The following is a 20,191-nucleotide window of genomic DNA, read 5'->3' as shown; positions in this document are numbered from 1 at the left end:
GCTAGTCCGAATTCAGAAGGGCTATAAATATAAAATACAAAGTATCTGTATTCAAAGACTCATGAAAAAAAAAAAAGAACATAAGACACGTGTCATTAGTAAATGTTTATATTGATTACATGTGGAAATGAAAATATTTTGGATCTATTGGGATAATTAAAATCTATTATTAAAATTATTATACCTGTTTCTTTGTATTTTTTTAAAGATGGCTGCTGGAAAAAAATGTAATTATGTATATGGCACTATCTTGCTCTTGGACAGCACCGCTCTAGTGGCTAGGAGGCCAGACCCACCCGGCAGGTGCTGTGTCCAGTGCTTGGGCAGAGGGGCCAAAGGAATGAGAGGTAAAGGCAGCAATGTCGCCAGAAGAAAAGAGTAGCCTTGACGCAGGGGAGTCAAAAAGACTCCCATGGTGTATCTGGGTGGCAGCCTGGCTGAGCACACAAGAACCCCCCCCCCAACCCTCTCTTCCCATCCCAGGCACTTTGAGTCAGTTGGTTAAGTTCCCTCCTCCTGACTCCAATGTGGAGGAATGGAGTGGGGACCAGGTGCAGATCCCTATGTCTCTAATGAGATTTGGCTTGGGATTAGCTTCTGGAGTGATCCTTGCACCTTCCGATCCCAGGTTCCACATGCAGAATGTACATGGTAGGGTACTGATAATGTTCCATCTGAGCTCAATGTCCTACTCTGGCTTGGGAAGGCAAATAATTCTATTGATTTGGTTGATTTTAACGTTTCAGATAATAGATTTTATCTGTAGGAGTTTTCTTTGTTCTTTTTCTAAATGGACTTTGCAGATCACTGCATAGACATTGATCTCAAAGCAAGAATAACTGGATTTTACATAGTAGTTTACAGTTTTCAATGTCCTTTTCAGCAAATTATCACTTTTTATTGTCACAACATCTTGTGAGGCAGGCGAAGCATGTATAGATTTTTATCCATATGTTATAGCTAAGAAACCAAAAAAAAAGTTGCCTTGACCAGCATTTGAAAGCTGTTAAATGACAGAATCAGGAATGGATCATGAACAACCTAATTGGAAAGCATGGCTTCCAGTCTTTGGTGGCCTCTACTGGTACACAGGGGGGTCACCAAGGTGGGCCAGGGGATGAGTGACTCATGGCTTCCTGAATTCAAACAATTCTGCCCCCTTAAAGATCAGGAAAATAATATATGGGCCCAGATGTCAAGATTTGGAAAGCTGCCATTTGGGCATCCAAGGAAGGAGCAAAATTGGAGCACTGCCTTCCACTCAGCGGGAATGCATTTGAAGTCAGCGCCTCTGCTTAATTCCCTGAGGCGGCCTCCCTGGTCCACGTCCAAGAGGCCCAGCCAGTTCCTCTGCAGAGAGAGCTTCTGAGCGGCAGGCAGAGCCCCAGCGGAGGGTGCTGAGAGCCCACTGCTTCAGGGTGGAACGGGGTGGTCAGTAGAAGAGGAGAAAATGAGAGCTTTCCTATCACTAGAGTGATGTTGACGATGATGATATGAATAAAAGCCAAGATACACATGGTGGGTATGGTGTCATTTGGAAATGTTAGAAGATCTAGGACAAGTCCTCCGTTTCCACCATGTGCTTGTGGTAGGGCTGTTAGTTGTGAAATGGCAGCCAACAACAAGCAGGAATTGTGAGGCACAGAAGTGAGGGAACCAGAGGGCTGGGGGGAATAGTAGCAATGATTTCTGGGTCAGTACCGCAGATCATTTTGTTGGGCTTGACCACACTTTTATGATACATTAACAGATCACCATGATCACTGACATGGTACATATTGGAAAAATAGGTTCAGCTACTGATCTAGATCCCAGCAAATCATCGCACGGCCAAACTTAGAACCACAATCATTCAGTAGAGTGATGGAATTAAAGGAGACCCAAATGATGGTCAATGCCTTCGTTTTATAATTAAGGAAAATGAGATCCAGAGATGGAAAACTCCTTGCCAAACATCACATAGCTTGTAGTGGCCTAGCATAAGAACTAAAGACAGTGAAGTATCAATATCATGATCAGGAATACAGGTGATGGAATCAGATTTGGCTTCAAATCTGGGCTCTAACAATTATTTGTTCTGTGACTTTAGACAAGTTATTTCACTTTTCTGATCTTGGCTTCCTCATCTGTATAATAAGGATAAAAAAGTACCTACCTCAAGGGTATTAAGTCAGATAATGAATGTGAGCATTTACATAGTGGCTGCTCATTGTAAACATTATGTAAACATTCAATAAATGATAACTGATGTGATCATTAGAATTCAGCTTTTCTGACCTTCAGGCCAGAATTCATTCTTAGTGTATGTGCTACCGAAGCGAGCACTAGAATTCATTCTTTATAGTAGGCAGGCTCCCCCAATCCTCCTCAAGCCTTTTGCATGCCTATGCCATTCCCTACTTATTCATTTTGTTGTGACATCTTCATGGAAGATTGTATGAATGGTATTAAGGGAGTTACTTGACTTCGCAGTTTCTTTACCAATAAAATAGGGTAACACTAGTCGGGCTCCAGGCTGGCTGATATAACAAAATGACTCCTGAGTAGAGTGGCTTAAGCAAGATAGGAGCTTGTTTATTTTTCATGTAACAGTCTAGAATTTGGCAATACAGGTCTAACAGGACAGTCTGCTATCCTCAACATTCGATTCTGACATCTAGGTTCAAAGTGACTTCTCCAGTTTTTTATATTTTCTCAGACAAATGGGACCAGCAGGTGCATGCCTGATCCTTTCAAAATTAAGACCAAGAGTAGCACCCATCTCTTCTCTCTTTTAATTGGTCAAAAGTCAGTCACATGGTCACAGCTCGCGGCAAGGGGAGCTGGGAAATATAAGCTTCGGCTGGTCAGGCAGGTGACAGAGGAAAATGACCAATATTAGGTGAAAACCTGAGGCTTATCACAAGCTCTTTACTGTTACATCCGTGGGAGTTGCTATTAATGTGAGTGCTAATATTTCTGAAGATTTATCCACCTCCCTTTTCACAGAAGACCCTAGAAAAGTCTACTGTCAAAAAGAGTTTGGTTCTTGGTTTGTGATTCAAAAGTCACTTAGAGGTAAGGCGGTTGCTGGTGGTTATAGAGAGAGTGATGAACGATGACTCATATAAAGCAGGGCTGGAAAATGAGTGGAGAACCCCGGAAGCAACTGAGAAAGTGACTGCTGTTGGAGAGACAGAGACATCAAACAAGGAAGCGGTGTGCTGCACAATGAAATAGAGATGCTGTTTGACCGTTTGGGGGTTACATTTCTGTCTCAGAAGGAGATGCCCCTCCAGCACCTGGCTGACCTGGAGCCCCTCTAAACCTGCTCAATCTGGAGATGGCCTCAGGAGGTCAGTCCAAGAGTCTGAATTCATAAAACTATTTCTGAAAAGCTGGAAAACAGTTTCCAGTGTCTTCTCAATATTTCTAGAATGTTAGTACCTTCTTGGCCTTTGGGGCCACCTAACTAGGATCAGACCGTTTTGTGAGATGCTAGGTGATCCAGGCTCTGGAAGGGAGTGATTGGGGTGGGAAAAGTCCAGGCAAGGATTTCCAGAGACGATGCCCAAGGAGCTGGGGCTCCAGTAGGCTGGGTTGGGGGCACTCTCTGTGCCATTTCAGTTATCAGGAGAATGGCTGATGGTGGCCTGCTCTGGAAAGTTTCTCAGATTCAGCCTTTTCTCCCCCTTCCCACTACTCCTGCTCTGGACTTGGCCCTCAGGACAGGCTTGTTAATCCTGCTACCCTTCTAATTTGTCTCCTTGCCACTCATCTTTTGTTCCTCAAAGTCATCCTGCATATTGCTGTCGTGATAATTCTCCAAAATCCTTTTTTTTTTTTTTTTAAGATTTTATTTATTTATTTGAGAGAGAGATAGAGAGAGTGAGAGAGAGCACAAGCATGGGGGAAAGGGAGAAGAAGGGAGCTCGATGTGGGACTTGATCCCAGGACCCTGGGATCATGACCTGAGCTGAAGGAAGACACTTAACCGACTGAACCACCCAGGCGCCCTTCCAAAATCCTTTTCATTGTGAGCCTTCTTTTACTTCAGAATTTACCAAGTGGAGTTATTAGGGATGTTTTATATTTCTTTTTTTTTTTTAATTCTTTCTTTTCTGTTGTTGTGTTGAGCTGTGGTTTTTCTTACACGTACTTTTAAATGCCTCTACAAGAAATACGTGTGATTTTTATAATAATGAAAAGATGGAGCCAGTTTTAAATGTCTCAGAAGTTGAAGGGGGGCAGTTGGGAGTACGGTGGCTCTCATTTCTTCTTCATCAAGTCTCTTTCCTTTTGAGTAGTATTTGAGACCTCCATAGGCAGTCCTACTTTAGCTACCAAACATAATTCCCTTCAATTCTTCTGTGGAGAGTGTTGCAGTTTCCTCAGGGCAGCTTCTGCTCTTGCCACAGCCTGTGCCCCCAGACCACTTAAGTCTCAGCCATCTTTCCAGATCTAGTTAACATGTCACCTTACAGGACTTAATCCTGAAACTCATCTGTCACTTCCCTGACAATTTTGTTTGTACTACACTCTTTATGATGCCCTTTTAGTTGTTGCCAACTCTTTTACCTGAGCGAATCTTGTCTCTTGAATGAATTCCAAGTGCTTGGAGGACGAGGGTACTCTCATAAATTCTTTGCTTTCCTCATTCCATCTGGCGTAGTTCTAAGCATATAATCCATAACTCACTGATATTTTGAGAGCTTCATTCACATTGTAGCTGAATGATTTCCCATGTATCAGACCACTGTGCCACCCTTCCTACACAGTACTTGAAGGAGGATTTCATAGGGAAGGTAATCATTAATATAGAGGAACAAAAACGTAATGGGCGGATTTGGGGTATCGGTAACAAGCTGACTGTGCAGCCTTAGAAAACATTACCTCTGCCCCAACTTGCCAGTCACTTTCCATGTGACTCTTGTCGGCTGTTCTGACCACTACCCTGGTGAGACCATCTTATGTCCTTACGAGATTGTGAACCTCATTGTCTACACCAGGTTGCTCCCCCCCACCACTGTGGACAATTTTGTTCGTTCGTCTCACTTCCATCAGCATCAGGAGTACCCCTTTCTCCAAGAAGTGGGCCCTAAATATTGTCAGTGAGATAGTGATCACTTCTCCTCTAAGCCTTCATTTCCAAATAGGCTATGCCTCTGCAGTTGTCTCTCGACAATATGAGCATGTAGCATTGTATATTTGGCTAGAAAATCTGTTTGCTTTCCCCTGCCCACTATCTATGTGGTCCAGCAGTATGTGGGCCTTTTAATAGTTGATCTTAGGTTGAAAGTTCTTTGAAGGTGCACATGATGCATTTTTTTTTTTTTTTTGATGTGCCAGGGGCCGTTCCTGGCCTGAAAACACGCTTCCAAAATGTTCGCTAAATGGTACCTTTAGATAAGGTCACATGCATAAAAACTTATCTCTGACTTCTCGCTCTTAAGCTGATGCTAGAACTAGATAGGAAGTCTGAGTAGCTCAGATCTGCTAGTCAAACCCCACTTTTTTTTTTAAAGATTTTATTTATTTATTTGACAGAGAGAGACACAGCAAGAGAGGGAACACAAGCAGGGGGAGTGGGAGAGGGAGAAGCAGGTTCCCCGCTGAGCAGGGAGCCCGATGCGGCGCTCGATCCCAGGATCCCGGGATCGTGACCTGAGCCAAAGGCAGACGCTTAGACTGAGCCACCCAGGCGCCCCCAAACCCCACTCTTAATTAGCAATGTAATCTTGTGCCAATTATTTAATCTCTGAACTCACGTTTGAAATGTGGATGATAATAGTACAAATCTCACAGTACTGTTGTGTTAAATGAGATAATGCATGTAAGGTGCCTAGTAACGTTCATGGCTATTATTTTGGTAGTTGTTTTCATTATTCCTTGAAATTGAAGGATAGCTGAGCAAAAGAATGTATGAACCAGTAGCTTCTCCGTGTATTTGTTGAATTGAAATGGTTCAGTGACCTGTGTTTGGGGGTTCCTGATGCCAACAGAAGCCTGAGCCTTTCAGCCAATCCAATTTGGTGGCTACTAGCCTTATCCAGTCCTCTTTTTTTCCTCCTTCTCCCTTCCCTGGGACTGAAGCTGTCTATAGAAAACATAAAAACAAATGGCTATTTTGCAGGAGGGGAGGGAAAGAGAGAGTTAATACCTCGGGCTCCATACTTTATTTTGTAATAACCCAACCCAATCCAAAGAGCCTGAGGATTTTCATCTTGGGATGAGGGTTCCCAGAGTGTTGGTGGCATCTTCCCTTAAGCTGCAATAGGGAATTGGTTAAAAGAAATCAATTTATGTTTGGTTTGTGGGAGGGAACACGGTCTGGAAGGTCATTGAAATTTTATTGTATGAATGTTTCAAACTGATTTAAATAACTAAGCTGAGCTCCTAAGGGACAAAACATGGAATCAAAGAGAGAACCAGACAGAACAGCATCTTGTGTTTTCCTTCTGACATTCTCTTCCTTGGCCTCACGACTCTGCATTTTAATACCTACATCTTATGTCAAAGGCAGTGGTAGGCCAGGTGTAGAATGAGCCTGCCTAAATGAAACTAATCTGGCTTAGTGTGTGGACTTTGAGAAACCCTCAAAAAAAGAGACACAAAACCACAAGAAGGAGAAAGTGGGTCTTTGGCGGTAACTCCCACCATCTGCTCTGCTTTTGCTAAAGCTGGAGAGGCAGTTCCTTTGAGGCTTCAGGCGTAATTCTCCCGTTTTGCATTTGGTCTTCCAGGTAGGTGAAGGGAATGGCTTGGCATTGCTGCTCCAGAATCCTCTGCTTTTCCACTGCCCCCTTCTGGGGCTGCTCGTGCTCTTGGTGTAGCTAAAAGAACACAGCCCAGAGAAAAATCGGACCACAAAGAGTACAGCATAAGAATGTGTACACGGGATGGAGAATACTGCCCAATCTAGCAAGGTGTAATCTTTTTCTTTCATAAAATCAGATGACTGTAACAGGGAAATGGCAATGTTTTCTTGGTCATCACCAAATAAAACCACATTGGTCCCTGGGCAAATTCAATGTAGAGCGGTGAGAGAGCTATTTCTCAGAGACAGCCTAAAGGGTTCTCCCCATTTGGTGTGACACCATGTGTCCCTGCAGCAGCAAACAAAAGACCAGAGGACACAGTCTCTGAGTCCCTTTTCCGGTATCCTGAGCCGATATAATGTCACACCTTGGAGACAGTATGATGAAAAGTTCCAACCTGCCTGAGCAGAGCCCTGAATGGAAGAATTTGAAATAACTTCTGGGCAGATAGTCCTCATAATCTCTGCCCATCTTGCCCAGCTCAGGAGCCTCTGGTGTAGGGACAGAGTGCAGGACAGCTGATGAAAATGTTCTCAAGAAATGCCTACTAAAATTCAGAAAATCAAATTCAGAAAAACTTCACTGGTGATGAAGTAATGTAAGGTTTCCTGTGTTACTTTGGTTTAAGAAATGGATCTAAGAGAATAATGTGATTCAAGCTTCAACTCCTAGTTCACAGTCAGTGATCTGCAATATGAATTAAGAGAAAGAGAGAGCCAGTTGGATCAGCAATTCCCACATCATAATATAATGAACATTTTTTTAAGTTGTTGCTATGTTGCAGGAACTGTTTTAAGCAAATTACATGTAGTATTTCATTTAATCCTCAGTTTTATGAGATAGCTATTGGTATGACGCCCATTTGACAGATAGGGAAAATGAAATTCAGAAAGGTGAGTTAAGGGCACCTGGGTGGCTCAGTCGTTGAGCGTCTGCCTTCGGCTCGGGTCATGATTCCAGGTCCTGGGATCGAGCCCCACATCGGGCTCCCTGCTCGGCGGGAAGCCTGCTTCTCCCTCTCCCACTCCCACTGCTTGTGTTCCCTCTCTCACTGTATCTTTCTCTGTCAAATAAATAAATAAAATCTTTAAAAAAAAAAAAAGAAAGGTGAGTTAACCTCCCCCAGGTTTCACTGCTAGTAAGTGGCAAAGACAGAACTGACTTACCATGTAGGTTTAAAGTCCTGAAGCACACTACTTCACTGCCCCCCAATATTTATAGATTTTACGAATTTTTAATGGTTATTAAACTTATCATTGTAGCGTGATGGATACTATTGTCTAAATAAATTTCGTTTTTTTTTTTAAAAAGAGTTTTCTGGGGTGCCTTAGTGGCTCAATCATTAAGTGTTTGTCTTTGGCTCAGGTCATGATCCCAGGATCCTGGGATAGAAGCCCACATCGGGCTCCCTGCTCAGCGGGAAGCCTGCTTCCCCGTCTCCCTCTGCCCCTGCTTGTGTTCCCTCTCTCGCTGTCTCTCTCTCTGTGTCAAATAAATAAAATCTTTAAAAAAAAAGTTTTCTGCACCAGGTCCAAGCCCATAACCTCCTTAAAAGTGGCATAACCTCCTTAAAAGTGGTCATAGTTCTACTTTTCTCTCCATCATACTCCCACACCCAACGTCTTCTTGACACGAGCCTTCTCTGAGGAGAAGGATGTAGGCAGTGTTCCAGATCCTTCTTTATGGGCATCCCCATCCAGTTTCTCTTGGAGAGGAGAATCCCTAGAATCCAGCTTCAGGGGGAGGGGGCATGACTAGAGTAAAATGAACCACATGTTCTGGAAACACGCCCCTCTTCTAGAGTGGTGAACAAGAAAAACTCGCTTCACCATATCCTTCCGCCCACTCCCACAGGCACAAGGCAGAGAAAAACTCAACTCACCCTAGCCAGCAGGGATTTCCTAGATCATGATGCTAAACCCAGAGGATTGAGCTAAATGAGTAGAAAGCTCTGGAAGGCAAAGATGTTCAATTTTTCTTGGAGTAAAGGGAGGGAACAGGAAAATCAAAGTAGCCAATATGCAGTTGTGTTTAGAAGGCATTATAGTAAACCTTCCCTGTTATTCAATGCCGTTCACCCATAGGGAGTGCCAGGGGAGAGGAAGTCTGAGGTTGGTTTTTATTCATGTATTTTCAGCTTTGCTGTAGATACTGTTGTGTGTGGTAATTCCTAGGCAGATGTTACAATGTAGAGTTTCTCCAGGCATTTTTCGTTGGCATTTTTAACAGGACTTGGATTAAAAGTTTTTCTCCTCAAAAACCTATTCAGTGATTGAGGCTGAAAGGAGCCTGGCTTTGAAATTCTCTCCTGCGAAACCAAAGACAATCAGAGCAGCATTATTGTCCTGAGTGAGTCGGCTATAAACCTTCGCAGGTGTAGGCCACAGGAAGGTCTCAGCCCCTCCCAGGTTGGAGGTCACTCCAGCCCCCAGACCACGGAGACCCCTTGTGAGATCCACAGCAAGTGCTAGGCTTCAGGGACATAGTCTGGCTGTCAGGGCCCTGGAGCAGCATTTATGGGGTTGGTTTGAAAGCAAATGTGCCTATTCTGTTTCTTGCCCACCGCCCCACCCCCCCAGCCTACTCTTTCCCTCCTGCTCCCGTTGTTGTATATAGGCTAACTGAAAACTTGGTCTTTTTTGACTTCTATAAGCTTGAAATTGGAAGGGCAAATAAAATGACAGGGTGGGGGAGAAGCAGGTTGATCAACTGAGTGGCCTCCACGTGATTCCTTTATGAATTTCTGTAAGCAATATTTCTGAATTGTCAATTTTATCAGCCAAATAAATTTTTGCAGGTGTATGATAGTATAAATATTGCACATCTCAGCCAACCTGTGTTTTTCCTTCTTCTCCCCAATTCCCAATGGACTTTGGAGAAGGGAAATCAATAAATCAATTGGTACCTTGTCCAATAACCATTTCAATGACCTCACAGCGCCATTTGCTAAAGATTAGACATTAGTTACGGAAAGAGACCGAGACATTTCCATTTGATAATGTATGTCTTTGCCTTTTTGAACTAGATACAAAAAAGGAATAGTGGAGTGTCCTTGTAAATAACAATCTTTGTGTTGACCATATCAAAAAATGAAGTAATTGTGGAGAGAATGATAGAATATCATTTACATCTCAGGGTTTATTACAAACCCAGTGGGGAGTGTTTTCTAGGCTTATCTTATAGTATTTTATTCAAAACAATTTTGCTCTACTGTGGCTAACTCAACTTTTTAGAAATTAGATTTTTCTTTTTTCAAACCTGATTTTAGAAATGTATGTATTATTTCCTTTGGGTCCTTAAAAATGACATCAGAATTTAATACCTTCAAAACCTATAAACAAATACATGCACTAAATTAGTTCTGATTTTTTGGGAGAAAAATTACACAACTTAGAAGAATACCTTTATAATACCAATGATCCTGGGGGTTTTTTTTTTGGTATTATTTTGTTCATTCATTCATATATTTGCATATATCCCATGTTCTTAAATTGGGATAAAACAATACAACTATTTTTGTTTAGTCTCTCCCCCAAATGCTTCAAATGTTATATGTAATTTCACTTCTAAAATTCAGCCTTCCTTGAACCAACTGTAATACTCTTTTCACACAGACCTTGCAGATTTTGTTATTGTTGCAATTTTATGAAAGGAGTATGTCTTACTAAGAACCCTAAAATATATGGAAATATATTAATAATGACAAAGATAGCGACAACAGTAAAATGCAATTCTGGTCCAAACTGTACTGGACTGAGGGTCAGAAGAGGAGAGCTAGTCTCACCTCAGCATTCGGGGACTTTCTCACCTGGAGTGTGAATCTTTGCCTCTCTACTCAGCTCAAGTCCTCACCCGTAAACTACAACTATTAGACTAAATGGTCTTTAAGTTTCCTTCCAACTGTGAAATTCTTTGCTTATGCGATTCTCTCTGAAGACCTTTGATGACTTGGCCTTCCGAGTTGTGGATTCCTGTGGGAAGCATGGCGTTTTGTAGAAGGAGAGCTTGCAGGCTTTATCTGTGGAAGCATTCTCCAGGAAGTCTCTGGCCCCTCAAGCTCAGGTGTTCCACCACCCTGCGCACAGTAGAGTGGTGTGTGGGTTCACAGCCCAGCTAACGTCTTTCCCCTTGACCCTGGATTCGCGTTGTTCTCTAGACATTGGTCGCATCTTAAAATGAAAGCTTCTGAGCCCTGGCTTAAGTATATGGGGTCAGAAGGGGAGAGAATCCCTTGGTGCTATTACCGCAGGAAAGTCTCATCTCAGTGGCTGTTTTGTGCTAGAACCATCTAAAGCTTCTTGGACGACCTGGAAACACAATGAGAAGGGATTAGATCACCTAAAATTTTAAAGAATTTTAAAGGCTCAAGAACAGGTCTTAACCACTGAAATGTGTTTTTCCTCCCGTTGGATATGGTCCAAGGAGGTGATCTCACCTACAAATTTCCTTAACTTTATTTGGACCTACAGAATATACTTCGGTCGTGTCTATCTTCTTTCCTGTGCAATAACCGGGACTCCGGAACAGGGCCGGCCCTGTGTTCCCTTCTCTGCCGGCCGTGCTCCCCTTAAGGGCAGGTGAAGAAGCCGCCGCCGCGCGCCGCGTTCCGGGTTGCGGCGGGCGGCAAGGCCGAGCCGAGAGGCCCGGACCCGGGCTGGCCTGGCGCCCGAGGAGGCTCCCCCTACCGGGAATCCGGAGCAGTGCCGGTGGCCGGGCCCTGGGTGGCACACAGCCGCCTCCCTGCCGCCGGTTCCTTCGTGGCTTCGCGGGTGGGATCAGCGAGCTGCCGCCGGCGGGGTCGACCAGCGCAGGGCGGAAGCGCTCGGCCCGGGTAACGAGCATTTTCCTGCATAAGCAATTAGCTGTGAATAAACATCTGAAACGGCGGCTCCGTAAACCGAGTGCCCGCCGCGCGCCTCTAACGGGCGGGGCTGTGTGGGGGGTGGGGTGGGGCAGGATGGTAAGATTCGAGGCCAGGGAAGGAAGGGGGTGGGGGACTGTGCAGGGAGGTGCCCCAACACGCGCTCCCCGAGTTCAGAGGCGCTTCTTAAGTTACCAACAAAGTCAGGGCCGATCCCCGGAGAGGTAACCGATCGTCCGGTTACACGGCGCCCTTTTCCCCGCCTGGGATCTGCGCGCGCTGCAGGTAGTCAGTACAGTCTACCCCGACACCAGATGCCCTTCGAGACCCGGATTCGGGGAACGAGTGCCTCTGCGGGGCGCAGCCACTTTGCACCCGTCGGCCCTGATACAACCGATAGTTCATTCGGGCCTTCGAGTGTCTCAAGTCAAGGTGAGCAGAGGAGTCCTCCAGCCTCCGGCCCTCGTCTTTGGGACTTCTTGCCCTGGTCTTGGGTCCCAGTATTGCCCCGAAGGCAAAGCCGTTTGGGGTGACAGACGCGGGGCGAATTTGTTCCAAGTGGGAGGATGCTTGCACGTGCTCGGGGACGCCAGCTTGTTGAGGGTGCGCACTGCAGGAGCTCTGGCGAGGTTGCAGCTCTGGCGCTCAGGTTTGGGCGAGGATTACTTGGCTGGGCCCGAACAGCCGTCAGTTCTGCCAAAGTGGGCTCTGCCCTGGGTTCTTCCGGGCGCGGAGAGTGGGTAGGGTACAGAATACCAAAGAGCGGTCACCTGGGAAGCTGAATCTGCAAAGTCTCGTCCAATCCTCGGGGCATTTTATGTTGAGTAAGCTGTTGGAATACAGCAGTCATACACCTACCTAAAAAAGATAAGGACATGGAAAAAAGAAAAAAAAAAAAAAGACTGTAAAGGGGTGAAGGTTTGACCCATCACGGAGCATCTTGCCTTTGCCTTCTCCACAGGCCGAGGGCTCTCCTGCAGGTAGCACCAGGCGCAGTGGGTGTCACCCCACTGCCTGGCCCCTCTGAGGTCGTGACCCACCCCGCTGACCCAGGCGGAAACCCACCAGCTTGGTGCATCCTGGGACCCTGGGCCCAGTCTTGGCATCCACGGCTGAGACGGGGCCTAATCTAAGGGCCGCGGTGGGTGTCCTCAGCCGGCCTCGCCTCAGACCAAATTCCAAGGAGTCCGGGGAAAGGAAGGCCGACGCTTCCGGCGTCCCAGGCTGCTTCCCGGGAGGCTTTGGGCACAGGGTTTGCGACCTGTGAGTGGAGAAGGTGACCTCAGCTGCGACCTCAGAGGTCTTTCCAGTGTGGGGCTCTCTAGGGTCAGGGGCACCACGGGAGACTGCAACGACCTTCTCGAGCAGCCCGCGCTTCCTTGCCCGCCTGGACTGAGCAGGAGCCGAGAGAGCTGATGTCTTTTCAGCGCACTGTCCGTTCCCAATCGGGGTGAACTGGGCTGGGGGGCGATGGGGGGGTTGGGAGTTGGGGGATGGAGGCATTCGTTTTCGACATGCTTCTGTCATCTCTTTTCCTTTTCAGAATATGCCTGTGCTTTGACGGTTGGGCTCTTACAAAGACGGACTTTATAACACCCCCCCATATTTCTTGAAGGTGTTGCAATATCCCCCTACCACCCGCCTTTCTCTAACCTGCTCCTCCCACTTTCCCCGGAAAGTGTGAGTAGTATGTGTGAAAAGCAACTTAGCCCAGGTCTATAGCAGAGCTGCAAGTCGAGTGCGAGAAGAGGCTTCCCTGAACGGTTTGGTGTTTCTAAAGTTGCTAATATAGCCGTAGCAAAGTAGCTGGGCTTGTTGGCCAGTAAGACGCCGAGTCCCGGCGCGCTCAAGCTGTGTGCAACTCGCACGAGGAAGGTCTGGCCTCTCTGGGCTCGAGGCCCTTCGGATCAGCCAGGGGCCAGGATCAGGCTCCTAAGGCAGCAGGAAAAGGCAGACGCGTAATTTCACTACTTTACCCTCCCTCGCCCCCACCACCACTTTTGTTTTTGTTTTTGTTTTTGAAGACGGGCTGTGTAATAGGCAGGTAGCCCGGAAGCTGCGATGTAGGAGTTGTGAGCGATCCCGGAGCTGGCACTGCCCTTCTGGATTTAGGAACCGTGTGGGGGAGGAGGAGGGTCAAAGGGGCATCCGCTTCTTTTGAACGAGGGCGCGGTTTACTTCCCGCAGACAGCGGGCGGGGAGAGCTCAGAGCGGAGGGCTCCGTGGGATGTCTCTTTGAGCAGGTAATTTCTGCGGCGGGGTCGAGAGCTGGTGACTGACACTCTCGGTGACAGCAACCAGGCCGGGCAGCGCCCTTTCCGATTATCAAGATTATTAACCTCCGGGCCTTGCCTCTGGTGGGATCACCGCTCCTCCATCACCTTTTCTCTCACGGGGATTAGGGGGCGCTCCTTTCAAAAGAGGACCGGAGGGTCGCGGCCTTGGCCCTTCCTTAGCTCTGTGTGGCCTTGCATCTGAGCAGGGCTGGGGGAGGAGGGGGCGGCATGCAGATCCGTCCCTTCTCGTCGCCTACCTAGCCGAGCCGGGTTCACTGGGCCGGTCCCCCGCGGTCCCTCGGGTCACCTCCCCCCGCAACCACTTGTCTGAAACTTACCAGATTCCAACCTTAAGGCAGGAAAAAAAGTGTTTCATATACAAACCGATCAGGGTATTTGCAGATAATTGCGAATGTCAAATACTGGGGCGTGATGACAAAGTGCAGAGATTGCCAGGACCCGAGCTCCGCCTGAGGGGCGGGGGCTGCTGGCCGGGCTCCCGGGCCACCTCATGCCTGCTCAGAGGAGGGGAGGGGGCAGTCAGCTGCAGCTGCCTACAGCCCATTTAACGGAGATGGCTGTTTCTTCGACCCCTCTGCTGTAGAGCTGATTCATGGATTCATTCACTGCGTCCACACTTGAGCACCGCGCGGGAAGGCGCTGCTACGGTGAATACAGCACCAGCCCAGCTCTCCCCACACCCACATGCACACACAAACACCCTAGGCAAGATGCACGCATTATGGGGGTTACTGGGCCTCAGTTGGACGCCAAGGCCCAAAGCCCTGCCAGGCAGCGTTACCAGAGCTATTGCCAGACTGTCACCCGCTGCTGCCTGACAACAGGGGGGAGGGGGGAGTCACAGGCTACCTTGGGGCCAACTGCTGCACCCCTCTAGTACCGGAATTAGTCCTTTACAGAAATAAAAATTTTTTTAAAAGGCCCCTAAAACTTGACCCTCCAACCTAATTCTGCCCTGCTTGCAGGAGGCCAAGGAGGTGGTTTGCCCTGGGAGCCCTAGCACATACAGCCCACCAAAGTCGACCCCGTCAAGGCCTTGGCGACAGCAAAGGTGACTGCTCCCAGCAGCTTTCAGGACAACTCCTCTGAGACGCCCTCCCCCGCCCCCGCAGACATGCTCAGAATGTTTCAAGTCCCCCAGATCCTATCTATATGTATATATGGTTACCCTTGTTGGATTCCAAATCTACTGAAAACCGAGGGGATCGATTATAGATGGCACAATGAAGTTAGTGGCAGGTCCGCAGCTTTCCGGGGGTCAGAACCGCAGGGGTGGCGGAACGTGGGTGCTATTGCTGGGGGCTGGAGGTAGGGTACGGAGAGGAGCAGAAGAGGTGCACACACCCCCTACAGGCGTCATGATGACTACCACAGGCAACACAGGGCTCTGGCCCCTGAGTCCTGGGTAGCTGGACAACGTCAGGGGAGGGGAGGAGGCTGAGTGACCTTTGACATGCTGGCCCCCTTTCCTTTCCGAGGGCTGAAGAAGTGGCGGGATGTTCCGGAAAGTGGGTGGGTGGGGGGGCGGGGAGCAGACTGGGAGGGGGTAGGAGGGAGGGTGGATTACTGCTCACTCTAGTGCAGCCAGGCTGCCAAGGGAGGAAAGTTCAGGAGAGAGAGCAAATTGGGACGTCTGTTGCGAGTCCCTGTCCCCAATCCTCAGCCTCCCACCCCCTTCCATTGAGCTCCTGAAGTCATCATAACCCTGGAAGCCCTTAAAGTTTTACACTTCAATTGTCTGAGGTTTCCAATGATGACAAATTAGAAAAAGGCTTCTGCTGCAGCCCAGCACCTAAGTCGGAGAGTTGGGGGGAGATAGGATACTGGATGCACAACTAGGGAAAAGGAAAGTCTTGCCTCCCTGGCTTTCTCTGCCAGGTTGGGGCAAAGGAGAACGGAGGACTAGGGCTTGGGACTAGGAAGCACTTTTGTAGCCTGGATCCACAGAAGTCCAGGGCCTGGCTCCTCAGCTAAAGTGCCCCAGGAGTGCTTTGGGTGTTCAACCTTTCTTACCCTGACCAGGAAGGCCTTGATCTTGCTGGAAGACCCAGCTGGGGGTCATGGGAACAAACAGGGTGACAAGATTTGTGGGAGAGACTCGTTCAGGTCCAGTGAGGCGGGTGTAGACGGACAAGAGCGTCTATCTCCAGCGTGGGCGGCCAACCGCGGACCCACAAGTGTAAGATGTGATTCTATTTGACTTTCCAAATCAAAATGCATTGATTGGGGCCCCGAAGAGTTCACGGCACATAACCATCTTAATTAAACCTGCTGTAAACAGACAAATCACTTCTCCTCTTGCACATAGAGCTCTGGGAGATTGCACAGGGTCTGGCAGAAGCTAGGCTTGAGGGATGCTCTTTAAAGAAAGGAGTGTAAATGAGGCAAAGAAAAAAAGTGGAGCTTCTACGACTTAGAAAACAGCTTAACTGAAACCAAAACTCGAAACAGCCAGAAGGTATGGGATAGGGGGAGATCCTTAAAAACCAGGGGACAACCTGGTTGATGGAGCAGCTCCATGGGGACCGGCAGACCAGGGTGGGACCTGCAGTGGAAGCGCAGGGAGGGAAGGGGAGGCCCCAGGTTGTTTGGGGAGGCTGAGGTACTCATCGCTGAGGCTCTGAGTTACCCCACTCAGCCCTGCGCTTTCCTTTCCAATCCTTCCATCTTTCCCTGCCACTGTTCTCGACTTCTGGCACTCGGAGGACAGCGCCGAGAGGACACGTCCTCCCTTAACTTAGTGTGGGGGACAAGGGGCGGCCGCGGTGAGTGCCCTTAGCACGGAGCCACTACGGTAGGGCACTAGGAACCTGGTGATGGCAAGGCTGGAGAGGATGGGTGGGAACAGGAGCTCAGCCGGAGCAAATGGGAAGGGAAGTTGTCCGTAACCCTCTGGGAAAGCGGGAAACGGGGAGTAAACACCCATAGCTCAAGGTTCACTCCCTCTTCAGCCGAGTGCCGACACCGTGGTGCGATCTCAAGAAGCTGGATGAGGGTCAGGCGCTCTGGTACCATCAGCCCGCGGGTGCGGAGAAGAGCTTGGGGAAGTGGCGGCGTTGGGAAGGGCCCGCTAGACACCCTTTCTGCCTGGAATATGCAAAGGGCTGAGTCTATCTCCGAATAATTCTGGGCCTCCGGAAGTTACCTGGCAGAAAGCGACCCTCGAGCTGACTTTGGGTCTCACATCCTAAAACAAGACGAACGAAGGGGAGCTCATCGATTTTCTAACTAAAAGTGAAAAGGAGAAGTTCTCCATGATATGTAAACACTGAAGATATAAGCGCACAGGTTTGGGTGTGTTCCTGGGAACTTGGGGAGCTGCCTCCTCCACCCTCCATGGTTTGCAAACTTGAATTCTCATTGCTTTTCATTGACTAGCTTCTGACCCCAGCAGTAATCTGATTCAGAAATACTCTTCATTTCGTTAGGCTGACTTTGGCAGGCACTAGTTATGTTGTATCTGGTAGCGAATTTAAGTTCAGTTAAATTTTAGCATAATGCTTTTCGAAAAAGTCTTTTAAAAGATTTTTTTACTTCCATACAGCAAATGAAAACATATATGTGTGTGTGTGTGTGTGTGTGTGTGTGTGTGTACGATTGGAGAGAAACATGCTTAGATTGCCTTTAGATTTTTGAGATTTTGTATAGACGCCAACAACTCCGTGGACAGAAACAAATGGGCTATTTGCAGTTATTATTCATGAAAGGTCTTTTATATTTTTAAATTGAGGCATGGTTCCCAGGTGGAAAAATTCTTTATGACTAAGAACATGCTTTCAAAAAAGATTAGAAAATTTAAACAAAAATTTGGAGTGCATGATAGTATAGAAGTCTACTGAAAACAACCGATACCACTACCATCCAGGAGTTGAAGTCAAAATGTAGTAAAAGTTCATTAAAATGCAAACTATTAGGGAAGCATTGCAAATGTCTTTGTCACATCCAAAGGGAAAAATCTTTTGAAACCTCTCTCCCTTGTTTTATACTTGAATTGTCAACATTTTTTTTCTTCTGAAATAACAACAGTTCACCTTTCAAAACTCTTCACCACAAGAGCGACAATGATGATTGTTCTCCAGGCGAAGGACTTTTGAAACAAACAACTTCTTTCACATATTCACACTTGCACACCCCACACAAATGCACACAGTTGCCGTTTTTTTTTTTTAAACGTTGCTTTTGAATGAGAGAGAGAAAGAGAGAGAGGAGAGAGAGACAGACTAGGAAACTCGAGCTTAGGTAACCAACGAACCCAATTACTAGGCTTTATTGATACTAAAAGGAAAAGTTCCCCTCGTAAAATTTCTCTGAGCTTATTAGTTATTTAAATCAGCCCCAGGGCTGGCCAAGCGACGCCGCAGGCACCCACTGTCGGCTCCTGGAGGTGAGCAGACGGCGTCCGCGTCCTGACCCGCCGCCTCTCGCCCGGCACTTGGCACCAGGGGCAAAGGCAGGCACGGCGAGCTGAGGTGAGCCACTTGGCACGAGTGCCGGGCCTGGCATGCTTGGCGATAGCTCCGCGTGGCCGACGGGTACTAGAATTTAGAAGCGAACAGGTCACAGCCAATGATGAGGGTGTGGGTGAGCAGGCCAGGCGGACAATGGGCACCAGAACTCAGCGCGCTGGCGGAGCTGCTCCGCCGCGGGAACGGCTGGGCACCGGCCCCTGCGGCCCCGGTGAGAGCGCGTTTGCTCTCCCCGCTGGGCTGGCGTCCTGTAAGGGTGGATTTGGTGGCGGCCGCCAGGCGTGACCGCTCAGGCCTCCAGGGCTCACTTCTGTTTTGTGTGGGGCTAGGAGTTTTGTAATTGGATAGGTACCAGGTGAATTTACATAGTTCTGGGTCATCGTCCCTTTCAGGAGCTGACAGTCCCAAAATGTGTGTGTGCGTGCGCGTGTGAACTGTTGAATTTATTAAAAAGAAGCCCCAACCTACCCATTGAAGTCCTCTGAGAACGACATGGGGGCTCTCAAATCTGACGTAGCGCTGGGGCAGCTCAAGGTGATGCCTAGCTCAGCTGGGCTTGGCCGCGGGCCCGGAGGCAAGGCTCGGCGGGGCCGGGAAGAACCGAGCCCCAGAACACCGCGGGCACAGACTACCCGGGAGTTAACCCGGGGGTCAAGCCTTGACGGACTAAGAGAGCTTCCGTGGGGCTTCGTGAGACGGAGAGAACAGGAGAGTCACCAGCCCAGGAAACCCTCTAGATTCCTCGACATTCCAGAAGGGTTTGGACCGCCAAATAGACCGACTACCCGCTTCGTCCTCGGTCCCAGTAAGTGCTTGGCACCTTGGGTCCCGCAGAAGGCTTTCTCGCTCTCCCCCGCGCGGTTCTAGACCAGCGCGGGCCCAGGGTCGCTAAAGGCTCCCGGAGCTGCTGGAGCTTCGGCCGCCTGGGACCCGGCTTCCTGGACCCGCTCGCCCCTGCTACGGGTGGGCGCAAATTTCAGCACGCAGGCTGCCCTGCCTGTAGTTTAAGGCACCCGTGGGGCGCCTGGAATTCCCAGGTATGCTTCTCATTACAAGGGGTTGGGACGCCGCAGATGTTTTGCTTGCCCGGTGGGTTTTTGTGTAGGGTGGTCCGCTTGTGACCCGGGCCGGGGACCTGCCCATTTCCCGCCGCATCCTTAACCCGCGGACGTGAGGCGACGCGGAAGGGCGGGCTCCCGGACACAGCGGACTGAACCGGCGCCGCAGGTTTCGGTCGCAGCCCACGCGGTGGCGCTGTCGGGAGGGGACGCCTTATCTCCGGTCTGCGACCCGGGCGGTGACCGGGCTCCAAGGCGACGGGGCCGTAAGGATGAGTCGAGGTCGCGGGCTTCTTCGCCGCTACCTTGGGCCCCGGGATTAGAGATGGGACAGACCCGTCCTCCTTGCTCGGTGTTTCCGGACAGAAAACGCCGCGGGTCGGGAGCGGGACTCCGGGCTCAAACCCCGGCCGCCCCGGGGTGGGGGCGGGGAGGCAGCGACAGCTCCTTTGGTGTTTCGTTTTCTGTCCCCCATAGCCTTGTCACTGGTCGTTTAAAGTCGATTTCTATTTTAAAGAACTAGTCTGGCAGGGCAGTCATTCTCTGCCTGCGATGCTGCAGGAGATCCCGCTGTTAAGCTCTAGACTCTGAAAAGGAGTGAAAGGATCCAAGAGCCTGGGGGCGTTGTCATGTGTCCTTGGAGTTGTGCTCGGAGCAGGCCCTCCGCCTTCCTGGGCTTCCCAGCCCGCGGCCGCGGAGGAAGCACTTGCAC

The 20,191-nt window shown here is 48.8% G+C and overlaps 1 protein-coding gene across 6 annotated transcripts in view; it reads left to right on the top strand.

Moving 5' to 3' along the window:
- The window catches only part of SATB2 (SATB homeobox 2), a 252,372-nt gene that overhangs the window by 41,956 nt on the left and 190,225 nt on the right, over positions 1–20,191 (top strand). For 2 of the 6 annotated variants that reach the window (XM_027591190.1, XM_027591187.1), the window contains exon 1: positions 18,541–18,632. The exons of 1 other annotated variant lie outside the window; for it this stretch is intronic. The gene's annotated coding sequence lies outside the window, so the exon portion shown is untranslated. Of the gene's footprint in view, positions 1–18,540; positions 18,633–18,762; positions 18,777–19,092; positions 19,227–20,191 lie in introns of those variants that run through there. 3 more of the 6 variants (XM_027591191.1, XM_027591186.1, XM_027591192.1) reach the window with 2 other exon arrangements.

The sequence above is a fragment of the Zalophus californianus genome, chromosome 3, assembly GCF_009762305.2.
Source record: "Zalophus californianus isolate mZalCal1 chromosome 3, mZalCal1.pri.v2, whole genome shotgun sequence".
Classification (NCBI taxonomy): domain Eukaryota; kingdom Metazoa; phylum Chordata; class Mammalia; order Carnivora; family Otariidae; genus Zalophus; species Zalophus californianus.
This window is presented reverse-complemented; position numbering and strand designations above follow the sequence as displayed.